Source organism: Gasterosteus aculeatus, chromosome 7 (genome assembly GCF_964276395.1).
Source record: "Gasterosteus aculeatus chromosome 7, fGasAcu3.hap1.1, whole genome shotgun sequence".
NCBI classification, from domain to species: Eukaryota; Metazoa; Chordata; class Actinopteri; order Perciformes; family Gasterosteidae; genus Gasterosteus; species Gasterosteus aculeatus.
The window spans coordinates 6,132,320-6,146,421 of record NC_135694.1 but is presented as its reverse complement, the minus strand read 5'-3'; the positions used below and the strand labels follow the sequence as shown (position 1 = coordinate 6,146,421).

Here is a 14,102-nt window from a genome sequence, read left to right as displayed (position 1 = left end):
CAATGCTTAGGGCATTACTTACATAGCATTTACCAAAATACAGTGCAAAATGATTACTATTGTGAAGAGTAGCATGCTACTTTTGTAAATATTCCTGTCTAATTACAATAATGAATTGCAATTCCTACCTGTTTGTCCAAGCATGCTCTGTTAATTCATGCAATCTGCAAGTAGCACACTACAATAGACGACAACTGTCAGCGATAACGTGCCAAATAAAGAGTGCAGTGCATGAGCATGTTCTATTAGGGTCCAAACCCTCCTACAGTGTGTCACTGAGTTTGCAAGCTTAATGGGATTTGATCTAAATTTAGACGGATCCCGTCTCGCTTGTATTAAAAATTTTGACTGCGGATACCTGGACAAATTGCAACTTTGCGTAGCTACCTGACAATGTGTCGTGACATGGAGGACATGAGACACGGGGTCTATTTTTGGGGGAATCGGGAGGGGAACGCCGCCTTGTCCCCACCCCTCTCATCAGCGAGCATGGCGCCCTGTGGCGTTGTTGGGGGACAGGTGGGGAGATGATTTCCTGACACACTTTGGCACGTCAAATCAGGGCTTGACATCATTCATTTTGTTGGTGAGGGTTTGACTTGACGACATGGCAGAGATGCAAATGGTTATTTCTTTCCCCGTTTTTTGGGGGGTGTCTTGAAAAGGTTAGCAGGCGAAGATTACTTAAGCATTCAGCGCTGTCAGACCGGGCTCAGGGAACCGTCTTTGGGCGCTTTGATTGACGTGTGATTGACAGATATTTATGACTGAACTGGCAGGGTGCATGCAAACCAATTGACAAGGGAAAAGTCAACACGTGAATCATATTGTTTTTATTGGCTTAACATGAAGGCGGCGAGTGTCAATAAGTCAATAAAGCATGCGTTCAGCTGCTTCGCGTTAATATCAAAAAGCCCTGAAACTGTCATATTTAGAAAGCTTTCCGCTCAATCTAGAAGCCATCTATTATTAATGAATGCAATAAATTCTCAAATAGCGTCACACAGGACCATGTGGGAGCGGTTGGTTTTTAGGGGTTCTATGTCTGCAGTGTGGGGCTGCACAGATTCATGTCATTAAAGCGGTACATGTCACTCACTCTGAGGCTTCCCTCCCGTTTATTCCAACAATATTGTTTCATTATGATATTTAAAGCAAACAAATATCAAAGTAACACAAGTTTGCATCCAAATACTTTGTCTGAATACAAATAAGACTCTGGGTGGGAAGGTACCATTTCTGTGGGGTTCTGGTGTGGCCAGAATACACACCTCCAATCTCCCGAAAATCTCTCGACAAAGTCGTTGAATCCCAATTCTTACAACATGTTAAACCTTAAACTTTTGATAGATATTTCTAGCTAGTTAAATGTCTACTGGTTCTAGGTCGTAACTCAGTGCAAAGGTGGCATCAATCTCCATATCTAACTGTTGCCAAAATGTAGAAATATTCTTTTAATCTTTCTTGATAAAGTCTTGGGGTGATGTCAATTAATGTGAGATTTGTTTCTCATATACAACAAAGAATGCTATAGGGTTTTGAAAAAAAAAAAAAAAGGTCATCACGTGACCCGGTTATGGAACTCAATGTGATGACGGGTCCGTCTATCTCGAGGGGTTTAAAGGCCTTGTTGTTGAAGGGGGTTGTTTTCATCATCCAACAGCGATTCCTGTTCATCGGTGCACATATTGGAGATGCAATTTAATTTAGTCTAGTTGCCTGCTGAAAAACACCTGCACATTTCATTCCCAAGTATTTAGTTTCACCATTCTGAGAGGCACGTGGATCCAAACAGGCCCGTCACAGATCATTTCAAAGACTTTGTTTGACTTCACACTTTGAAAATGTTGGCCATAATGTGCAGCTGTGGTCAATGTTTATGAACGAGCATAAAGGCAAACTTAGTGTAGCATCAAAGCCAAGCTATTATGCAATAAAAGTTAATGTCCGTGAAGAGAGGGGAGAACAATGCAATCATTAAATGGGAAATTACTGCTGTGTCACTCAAATGAATGCTGTGCATAATAAGAGCATTGAGGGTTGTAGAGGAATGGTAAATGCAGAACAAAAACTTCAAACTGAACTGACAAAATAGGAAAGAAATTGCTGTTTTTAGATGGCTAGAAAAGGAGAACAATGATGGTATTTGCTACAAAAGACAAAGTTAAAGTACATATTGTGATTTCTCAAAAGGAAAACACTTAATAACACCCTGTGGCATTCAAAAGAAGCTCGTGGAGCGGTCGTGTGATGTAGCCGGAATGTACGAAACTGTGAAAACTTGCAATGACTCAGAGCAGACAGAAGAAAAAAAAATCAATATTAGCCAATGTCCTATTTCCCCTTAGTCTTGAAAAACAGATACATGGAAAAAACATCCAAACTTAAAAGGTTAAAGCGTGTTTTCTCAGTCCCATGTCGCAGCACTTGAGCCTGGGGACACGAGGTCTGATGGAAGTGGGAACCGGGATGCGGTGCACACACGATCTGGAACAACTCTGGCATTTCATCCTCCTCTGGAAGTGATGCAACGCCGGCCGGCCTTTACTCAGCCCCCAGGCCGATCAGGTGCCCGAGAGAGCTTGAGCTACGCTGTCTGCGTTTTGAAGCCATGTCAACCAGCGTAACGAGGATGTTAGGCTTGATCATACACGTGGATCTGTGGCTACAAAAATACTGCAATCAAGATTTGAAATTGGGTCGAGGTCATCGGGTACGAGGTGCTTTCCTGATTCAATCTTTGGCAAACAGGTTAATGTACAGTGCACTTCATTTCTTCAGAGCATTATTCACCCCTGAAAGCGGTACACTGAGATAATGGGAAATTCCTGGTGGATCACATAATAAAAACATATTTTCTTGTCCTTGACCCTAAAAGCTTTTGCTGTATTATAAGTTGTGTGGTTTGGGAGGTTGAGCTAATAAGAAAGAAGTATCTGAAAGTGTATAATTGGGTTCCAAGAGGGTTCTGGCCACCTGATGTGGGCGGCTTTCAATGCATTGCAGCTGTGTACTCATCAGGTGTCGGCGGTAACTGTTTCTTCTCCGCCGTTCAAGGTCCCAGTCACTGTGCGCCTTGGTGTTGAAAGTTACTTCATCAAAAGAGCTTTGCATTACATATTTGTTTGCCAATTGCACAAAGCGTTGCATCCCACGCTTCCCAACGGCTGCTTAAGACCACTTACTGGTTAGCACACGCTTTGGAGAGCTGCATTTTAACGTGCAGGAAATCACGATCTCCCGTCTTAGGCCGTCAGCGGGCCGTATGTTTTCAACGTCAGTCTCTCTGGATGGAGGGAAAAGCTGCAGAGACGGGCGGGGGAGCAGGCTGACCTCAGAAAAGGACACACAGGCAGCAGATTACACTTTATCACATTTAAAGGACTGGGACCTTGAAATAATGCACCTTTAATATAATTACCTGCCAATAGTGCAGGAAGGGAAAAAACACACATCTTTTGAGTGTCACCCCGTATCTGGCCTGACCCTCGGTGAGCCACTTAGAAATTCTGCTGGCGCAAAATCTTTTGTCCGCGTAAATTAGATTTTTGTTTGATTCAGGGACCTTAGTTGAAGAGGAGTCTTTTAATCCAAAACCAAACCGATTAATTAAATTGTTTTCTCGTCTGTGTTGTTTGATAAAGGATGTAGACTTTTTTTTTCCCCTTTCATTTTTAATATATTGATTCAGTTACGTACGGAGAAAGGAGTATCGCAGCGTATTTCAACTCTCAGCCCTTCCCGGTCTGCAAATCGTAGGTATCAAGGATGGGACATGATGTCTAATGGAGACGCCCCTCTTGATAAGACTGATTTAAGGGAACTTGTATGATAGCTAGTACTATGTTATGATGTGTCATGTAGAAATACCAAAGGCAGTGTTTAACTTCCCCTCCTGTGTTGTATTGTTGAACACAGGTCACTGGTTGATGATACGGAACTTGTGAGCGAGCCCAATAGCGATGCCACTGCACACTGAAGCGCTGTGGTTATCAGTACAACAATACGGCTGCTGTAAGTTTATTGAGTTGCCGTCTGATCGGTTTTATCGTGATGTTGGAATCTTTTTTTTAGTACATTTTTTTTGTAAAAAAGCCATTTTCGTTCGATTCATTCTGTAGCTCAGTGTGGACAACGTCTCCTTTTATGTGACCAGCCGGTGAAACCGGCTGTGCAAGGAGAGTCTTTCAACGGTAGCGAAGCCCCGGACAATATTAGCTTGCTATATTTCACAGGAAACAATTAGTTTCACAAAAAAATATACTGCTTTTCCTGTTGCGGGTCAACTTGATCTCTCGGCCAGATTGAAATAATCTGCATTACACTCCGTTGTTGGAAACTATAAAACTCGGCAAAGAACGGGCTCAATCTTATTATTATCAATTTCCTTAACAAGAACAGCACTGACGTAAACATCTAACGGGAGATGTAGCAGGAAGGGAAGGGGAAAGATGTTCTGATGCACTGCAGCAAAGCAAATGCGTATCTAATGTGACACCTAGCACTCGCGGCTAATGTCTTGGTAGAGTCCATCATTTCTGCCCTCTGATGAAAAATGTCCCCAGTGCAGCTTAGAAGAAAGGTATTAGAAAATCTCTTCTCACTGAACGGTGCCCCGTGTTCTCTCTCCTGTTCTTGGAATATTTCCTCTGTCTCCAAGTTTATTGACTTCGGATTACAGTCGCTTTATGTCCCCCCCCCCCCCCCCCCCCCCCTCGGTATCATGTGCGTCGGTACAGTGAGACACCTCGCAGTGCTGCCTGGTGTTGGCTTCCACCTCATCAGGCCTGAGGGCAGTTGCGTTGCCCTGCGTGGTAACACAAATGCCATAACACTGCAGCGTGTCTTCTGGCATGAAATGCTTGTCCGAGTCGGCGCCGGGGCGGTGGGAGGAGCACAGGCACCCAGCACACGTTTGCGGCGTGTGCGTCTCGCCGGGTGGAGCTCGTTGTAGGTTACTCCTGCAAGCTCCCGACTGTGGTGCTAAGGTTATTCATGTAACCGTAGCTGAGCTGTGAAGATTACAGTGCAGAATAGTAACCTAAGATTGCCGCGTCCTCACTTGCCACAATTTATGACTTTATTTATCCCTCCCCAGCCAGTCTTCTGTTGCTGTGAAAATTAATACTTGCATGTGCAGGATGGAAAAATCGTGGCCTGAAAAAAACCCTGTCTTTACAACAGCACAGAGGCATATTTATTTCATCTTAAAGGGGAGGTTTGAGGTCACCCTCCAGTCCTTCCCCAGTGACATTTTCCAGCTTGACATTCTGTGACATTTCCAGTTAAATATTGCTGATATTCCTGCAGAAGAATTAAAAGCATGTCTGAAAGGGACACCGGCATTAAAGCTCTTTCTCTCCCCCTCTATTCTCTTTCCTCACTCCCTTCTTCTTTCTCCCTCTCCTTCTCTCCATCACAAACACTCCTCCCCATGCAGCAACACAGGCTTACATATACTACCTACTAAGTGCGCTAGACTTGCATCCCCAGGTATTAGAGGATGTCTTCTTAATCCAAGAGGATTACTGAAAATTCTATCACCCAGGATTCACAGGACAGACCCAAAGTCTGTGACTGGAGGCAGCTGATGATGCTATTTTCAGCAGAAGTTCTGAGATTAAGATGCAGGAGCATACCGAGAAATACATGAGCAAGAAAGAGGAAATATCCCGAACAAGTGTCCTACAAGGCTCTATGTAAAAAACGAATTTGATGAAGAATCTAAATAATGCAAATTCACTTCCTGTTGCTGAATTTCATTTCTAATACAGCCGGCCCACAAAATGAGCCATTTTAAGAAGTAGCCAGTTACATTTACAATTCAAAATCTCCTTGTAAATTATTCTTATATTTTTACTGTTTACACCAAATACCTGCCAATTGTATACTGTTGCATAATTAGCTGAACTAGCTTAACGTTAGTTTGCTAATATGTGTACCATTAAGATTTTCAATGAGATTCTCTCTGATAATGCTACACAAAACAGACAAACATACTCACATTTATTAAATAAAGAAATACAAAATACCTACGTTTTTAAATGGTTTTTATGTTTTTTAAATATGTGGTGCTAACATTAGCACACCATAAATCCTATTTTCACTCCGATATGCATATGCTTTAGCGCCTACCCTTTTCATTTCAGCCTGCTCTTTGTTCGTTTTTTCCCCAAACACTGATATCCATGCAGAGAGGCATTTATTGACGGTGTGGGCTTCATGGTTTGAAGGCGTAGAAGCGGAGCAGCATCAGTCAGGCCACCCCAATGCGGAGGGTCACAAGTTAGTAGCTACTGAGAACTTTGGAGGAACTTTCAACACAGACTTATTGTCCAGCACAATAAAAAAACAAGGAAAATATATTGGTACAGTTTTTCAGTCCCTGATTAAAAGCGCAATGCTTCTTAATGTTTAAAAACACCTGTCAACCGTAAGTCTTTTACTCCACTGCCTCTTCGGGGGGTTGCATGATTAAGCCTGTCACTCACTGAAAAGTACGTACGCTCTGCTCTTAATAAGTGCAATGTTTTCTTCATAAAAGGTCCGTTAAGTGTTTCCTATTGATTCATCTGACCATTAGCTCTGATACACCACAGTATCCCTAAAAGCTGTTAGCGCCGTACTGTCGTTCACTTCGTTAAACAAAGCTCCTTCGTCATTCAGTCGTCGTGATTCACAGCATTTCCCGCACGAATGTGCTGTGAGCTTGAGCTATCGCTCCTGCTGTTCGAGTGAAGTTTGTTCGTCATAATAACACATTAAAATCTAGAACGGGTTGAAGTCAAAGGTGGAACGACAACACCTCTCCACACATTTATTCTGACAGTTATTTAAAATCCACGTTTGGATGCAGAATACGGCGTTCGACGTAGAGTCAACTCAAGAAATGTTCACCAATAAGTCCTGAGGTTATAGCAATGACAGGAAAAACACTGGAACGCTTCGTAGGGCTGAGCTTGATAAACACATGAATTAGAGTTTTTAGGGTAGTTCTATGTTCTTGATCTTTTTGTCCTTGTCGGTGGAGCCAGACTATGATTCATGTTCCACGTCTCCACTCCCCACACATCATCCACGCTCATCACAGACTATCTCTCTGTAAATAATCCGTGATAAATATGGTACTACACCCGCCTATAAATCGTTGTCATCCGAGCTCTCCGGATTTCAATTTTTAACTTCCATCGCCAACAAGATAGCGATCGGCGCCTATAGGGTTTTACTGATAAAAACCGTAAACGCACAGAATTTCAAGGTTCTTTTTCGCAGCACTGTTTATCAGTGACTCCATTTTCACTATTCTAACCGGCTGCTCGAGCCTGCAATGTCGAGCATTTCAACATTTAGACGGAACCACAGAATCAGTAATTGACTGTAATCATAATATAGAGTAAGCCCGAGCTGTCGCGCTAATGCATTTAATAGTTTATTTGACTGGAGAGGTGGATCAATCTTACCATATTGACCACAGGATCCTTGAAGGATTAAGGATGGGCCGAGGGGTTGCAGGGCGGCCCAGTGCCTTTCCCTGCGAGAAGGCCAGTGCTTGGATAAAGTGCTGGCTTCTAAGCTGTACAGCGTATTGAACGAAATTAACCTTCCCCTGAAGAAAAGCCCAAGGCAAGTAAATCCTCTTCCCCTCGTTAATCGTTCATTAGCCCCGAAAACGAAAGGACCACAAAACACACGGTGACTTATCTGGGATAAAAAAAAAATAAAAGTGCTCGCCATCATATTCACGCGCGCTCCGTTTGCACCGTGAATATTTCCGTGAGGACAAGGGAGGAATCAAGCGCCCCCTGATATTGACATTGTAAGCATGATGGAGGGCCTCGGCGGTTTGTGCTCCTCAATGGAGCACAAACAATAACTTCTCTTGCAGCCAGTGTCGGGACCAATCAATGGCGCGATAATAATAATGATTAAACTCGCAGGAGTTAGATATGGATTATGTGCACACTCTCGGCCTCCGGCCCGCATCCGTGGAACCCGTACGCAGGCGTCACATTTCCTCAGTGGATGGAGATAAACCGCCACCTCGTCTATCCGCGTTGCTGTTGGCGCCGGCAACCCGCCATGCAATCAACACGGCGCACCCCCGTCAGCTCGCAAAATTAGCAGGGAAATTTTTTGATTGTGCCGTTGAGGAGGGCCCTCATTAGGACAAGGACAATTTGCGTGCTCTATTCCGCAGAATCTGAACGAGGCTCCAATCAATTATACTCATTACCCGGGCCACTGATTGGTACGTGGTCAGACGCACGCCGAGCCGCCGCACCGCGCCGGTTACCGGGGAGGCTAACAACTCTCACACGTGTAGGAAGAATGAAAAGAAAGAAAAAAACTTTGGCAGATAGTCCTTTTCTTACATGTGTGAAAACACCCCCAGCACACACACACACACACACACACACACACACACGCACACGCACGACAAAGAGACAATGGTGGTGGTTAATACATAATGATGCCTCTGTACCAAGTTAATGAGTTTCTTAAGTAGGGTGTCTTTGTTTTGCTGTTTCTCAGCCAAAAACATGCGTGTGAAAGTGTGTCGATCACGTCAAGGTTAAAATGCACGTTCACACTGATGAACATATGCAGCCTTCGTTGATACAGGAAAGGACACCCAAGTATGGTTGGAGTTGTTATCGCATCAATAAGAATTTTAGATCTGCGTCCATGCACATCGTATTCCACCGTTATTCGTTATGTAAGACCGAACTCTTTAAACTGCCGAAAGAAACTGGAAAACCCGTTTAATGTGCGCCACTTTATGCATTCATTTGAAATAATTGCTTTTTCGAATGAAAGGTTATATAAGTGAATGTACTGCACTGTGTTGTTATTTCAGCCTTCCTTCCAACGCAATTCTGATGACGGTTTAATGCAGTTAATTTCAGTGGTACTAATAAAAATGGCTTGTCTTTGATGTGATATTTCACGAGTGAATATTGCTTTTATCAGTGGACTCATCGGGGGATCACATAGCAATAATGTACTGTAACTGCTGGCAGCTGCTGGCAAACGTTAAAAAAAAAAAAAAGGTTGCTCCCGCCCACGCGCGATCTGTACTGTTGATCCACCAACCAAGTTTAAATATTAATTATAGCGTAAGCGACCTGTGTTTGCCGGAGTTTTCTGCAGCTTCGGAGGAATCCCCCCAGTGAGCCTTCCCTAACAGCCAGGAGAAGCGCTCGCGAACATAACGCCCGCCGACACTTTGCCAACTGGAGGGAATGCCTTGGCAGTTCTAAGGAGAAGGTTTCCTTCGCCTCGTGGTCGCCGAGGCAGACGAGCCTCCTCCCGCCACCGGCTCAGTTCGGCTCTCATGAGCATCTCCGAGACCACGCTGCCGTTTTGCCGGTCAAAACAGGACTGGACGGCAGCCAAATGCAGCCCCCCCTCTCCCGCCACAGAATTCTGAGGATAAACGCTGTTGTCGGGACAGTGGTTGTATTTTGCTTTTTGTGTAAAAAAAGAAGAAATAAAATGTATTGTGGCCCTCAGTAATCGCTGCTGGATTAACCTGCCATCAATGACAAATTTGCAGGCTCATTTTTAAGCCACCTCCGTCGATGTTTGGTGCATTAAACCACAAATGCCGAGATTGCTTCTGGTATTTTGCGCTCATCTACAGAGTTGTTTCTGTTGACAGAGCTATTAGTCTGAGAGATACCGCGAAATTCATCATTGTCACCCTGCGGTTGTTTGACAAATTCATCATTTCATTACTTTTCCACAGAGGGGAGGCGATGGGGGGGGATGCTGGAGACGTCGTCTTTGTAATAACATCCAACTCCAGGTGGAGCGGCGCGGTGCTGCTGGGCTGTTCGGGTGTGGCGTTGGGGAAAAGAAGATCAGCGGCCTAAACAAGGGCAGGAATTAATATGTAAATTCACGGGCGCTTGGTTAGAGGACCTTAAAAGGTTTTCATTATTTCTCGATCAGAAAGCCATTTATCTCAAGGCTCTCAATAAGTCTGGTGCCCTAATCTGTCGGACAGATAATTAATATCTGCTTATTGAGTACATAGAAGTCATTATCTTGGTTTCATTCAGACGTTTTATCCGCCGGTGCTCCATAAAGACACTTCAGGGTGCGGGCCACTTTACTTCAGCAGGTATTGATTACAGTCTCAATGCTGTTGCTTTTTTGGGGGGGTCGGATATGCTCAGCGTCAAGGTCGAGGTGCCAGATAACACAAACGCTGTTAAAGCAACACAATAATATCTCTACAGTCTCCACAATACTCCAGACAGTCTGAAGCTATTCCTTCTCCTCTTGTAAAGATGAATCACAATCCCTTTTCTTCTGTTGCAATGCCCCCACATCAATACGAATCCCACTCTCCAACGTAGATCTCAACTCACAGCACACAAGCAGGGCAGGAAACCATGGCAACCAGCATACATACATTGATTGCTACATTTACTGACCGCATAGGGGCAGTTAATAGTCTGCCGCATTAACAGGGACACAAAAGAGAGGCTGCATTTTGAAAGTGGCTTTTAAAATAGTGTTGCAATTACTGTTTTTCACATATTTCCTATTTACATAATAAATGCAGATTTAGCCAACTGGTATTTTCGAACTCGCACTCTAAATGTCACACACTGATGTGCATGAACGGTCACTTCAAATCCTTCTGGACGACTTTGAAGCTTATTTTGATGGAAACTCTGCATAACAAATGTAATTGGTTGCTCTCAGTATACATGAATATAATGCAAAGTGATTAATCTGGTTGCTGTTTTGACATTCTGCAGGGCGGTTTTGAAAAGGGACGGAGATGTGATCTCGGATCCACGATTCCAACCGGAAAGCAGCTCAAATTCACAGGTTAGTGCCGTCAAATTACCGGGAAAATTCAGTGCGGGGCATCTGGGAAAGGCGACGGCTCTGAATCTACGAGGAGCTGTGTGTTCTCAGCAGTGTTCGGGGTCACATGCGGGGCTGAGCTCAATCTTCTGTTAGATTTCAATCAAAAGTTAATTGTTTGTTGCGTCATCGCCTGTTGATTTAACCCCCAACACATTATTCTTGCTCTTGTAAAGCAAGAGCTCTACTTGGAATCTTTTGGGCACTTATCAAAAGCAAATGTTTCCATTACGTATTTTGGTAAATTATCGGGGAATGAACAAGTTCACTTATTTATATTCATTGAAATGCTTAATATCGAGCTATTGGCGCATTACTAATACGCTGTCACACACGCAAACGCCTGAAATGTGCAATATTAATAGGCTGGCATTTACCCAGGCAATATTTGATGAGCTGAAAAGATTATTTCTAAGACAAATGCAGCTGTTTTCTTTTATTGTATTGAATAATAAAAACCTTATCAAGCTGCCAAACATCACCCAGATTTGCCGATCACTGGGACAAGGGAAACAATGGACGCCAACTCTACTTGCATGCTTGTAAGCAGGCCTTTGACGAAAAAATCTTAGCAATATACAACAATTATAGAAGTAATTGTCATTTTATATTATAGCAATGGTAATTTATTTCCATAGCACGCTTTATTGGAATGAAAACAAAAAGGAACGTCCGTGTACGAATTGTAATGAGAATGAGAATAGAAGGCCTAAACTCATTAAAAGATAATATAATTGTAATTGTAACAAAATGGCTCAGTCTGGCAGGTTTGTGCACGTACTTGTCCATTGTAATACAGAAGTTTATTTCCACAATGAAAACAGGAGACATCGAGCACACTTCATATGAAGGTTAACTTGTTGTTAAATTTACAAAACGGTTACATTATTAAAAACAAAATAATTAAGCAGAGGTTTAAAAATATTATCAACTTACGAAAGGTAAAAGTACACAAAGTACAATATATATTATTACATTACAGGTCATTTAGCAGACGCTTTTATCCAAAGCGACTTACATTACACTTTAAACCCATGGCTTTTTCACATTTTTGCCCGGGGAGCAATTAGGGGTTAGGTGTCTTGCTCAGGGTCACTTCGACATGGAATATGGGGCAGAGTGGAATCGAACCAACAACCTTGTGCTTCCCAGCACACCTTCTCTAACCCCTGCGCCATGACCTATATAATTGCATTACAATTATTGGAAGTAATGTGTCCATCACAATTTTGACAACCACCACTACTACTTAACTACTAGGCTATATACATCAGTTCACTTGCGCTGCGTACTACACATCTGAATCTGCAATGTAACTAGTAACTAATACTGTCAAATGTAGTGCTGATACAAGGGAAATGGTTCCCAGTAAAAACCAGTTCAGTCATAGAGATTCCCAGCAGCACCCATGTTATCCTCCGTGTTGTCATCCAGCCAGACAGGCTGCTGAGGCTCCACGCCTTTCGCCCTGGCTAGGTTGTCCCATGTCCTCTGCCTCCGGGGGCGGTGCGTGCCGATCGGGGTGCCGACCCCCCACCCCCTTCCAGGCGCAGGCAAGGGTGGAAGGAACAAACAAACAAACAAAAAGGAAAACCGTGCGACTTCTTATCTAACGGGCTGAGGCATTACAGCGCGATTGTGCAACTGATGGTGTTGTTCACACTGTTGTGCAAAGCCAAGCAAACATACAGTTGGTGGTTGGCCGGGTTGCGTGGGTTGATTCACACCTCGGGCTTAAATTTAAACCCTGTACAGTAGTAGCCACCGTAGCCGCCCTCCTTTATCCTGCAACTGATTGCATTAGTTCCGGAGACTGTTTTCTGCGTGATGTTAGAAGCAAAAAAGGGTTGCTGCTAGGCTAACTGTAAGCTTAGCATTTCATGCGACTGAATCACTGCTATTTAAAAAGCCCTGCTAATGTATCTCTATGGGCCTAACCATGTAGATTCAAAAGGGTTCAGAGGGGTTTGGACACGAAAGGGAATATTTGGGATGGATCGTAGGTCCCCCAAACCTCTCCATTAATTGGTTCTTGCTTATTTGGCAAATATACAAAACTTTTGGCCAGTAATCAAATGTTTCATTTACTTTAAATTACTTTACTCATTTGGACTTTTTTCCCCGTGCATGCATATTGAGAGAAGATAACAAAGTGTCTGCCGCATCAAAGGCTGCTACCCTCTATAATGCCGAGACATGGAAGTGGTGTCATCTCCTCATCATCCTCTTTGATAGAAAGCTAGTAGGTGTATGTTATTTATAAGAAATATATATATATATATATATAGCCCAGAAATATATATATATATATATATATATATATATATGTTTAATAAAAGGAAACAACACTGATAAAGCTGGAGTCTGTTTAAAATGAACGAAAACTCTGTCCTGGAGCTTTTTCGCTGTCACTTAACCATCTCCGTCCTGTCCACAGGGGTCAAAGCCTGAGTGGCAATATAAGCTGAGCGTGAGATTGCTAAAAAAAAAGCCCAGGGCAGATGCCTCGGCGTCGAGGCGCTTCTTGATATTTGGAATCTCTGGTCTCCTGTTTACCGGGCACCACAGGGAAGAAGGGCGCCGGGGTGAGGAGGGGGGTGAGGGAGCTGGTGGGAAACACTTGCAGGGCGACTGACGAGGAGGCTTTATCCCGACATCTCTGTCGCTCAGTCGCGTTAGACCCTCCCTCTCCGTCCGGGGAGCTGTCTCGCCGCGGTTTGCCGCTCGGGCTGTCTCTGGTTACGTAACCTGCCGCCCCTATCACACGTACCCATCACAAAGCCAGGCCTCTCTCACACATACACACACACACACACACACATAAAACATCACGCCTGCAATGCGGCCCGACTGCTGCGAATGCTGGCGGTGCAGGGCGCCGTATGGAATATGGGGTTGAATGAGGCCTTTTTTCGCAGTGATAATACGGTGCTGGAGTCCGAAGCAATTTCCTCCTCTCTCCCCGGCACCTCCGCCTCTGTGTTGGACATAACATCCTGAGACGGCGGAGATTGGTGGCCAGGATACTGAATTTTTCATGAGGCAGGAAAGGTTAGATAAGATCCTCCCACGTATTCGAGACGGTGCACTTACAGATCCGTCTGCCAAACAGTAAAAATACACTTTGAATGGCTCAGATTCTGGGTCTGACCTCTTTACGGAAGAACATTCACGAATGAAATGTTTCTGGAAGTTTCATAAGAGGTGTTGAAGTGGCG

General features: G+C 43.8%; 1 protein-coding gene across 2 annotated transcripts in view; it reads left to right on the top strand.

The window, feature by feature from the left end:
- Nucleotides 1-14,102, top strand: part of elavl2 (ELAV like neuron-specific RNA binding protein 2) — a 110,344-nt gene that overhangs the window by 48,794 nt on the left and 47,448 nt on the right. For both annotated transcript variants that reach the window (XM_078106233.1, XM_078106234.1), the window contains exon 2: nt 10,773-10,845. The gene's annotated coding sequence lies outside the window, so the exon portion shown is untranslated. The remainder of the gene's footprint in view (nt 1-10,772; nt 10,846-14,102) is intronic.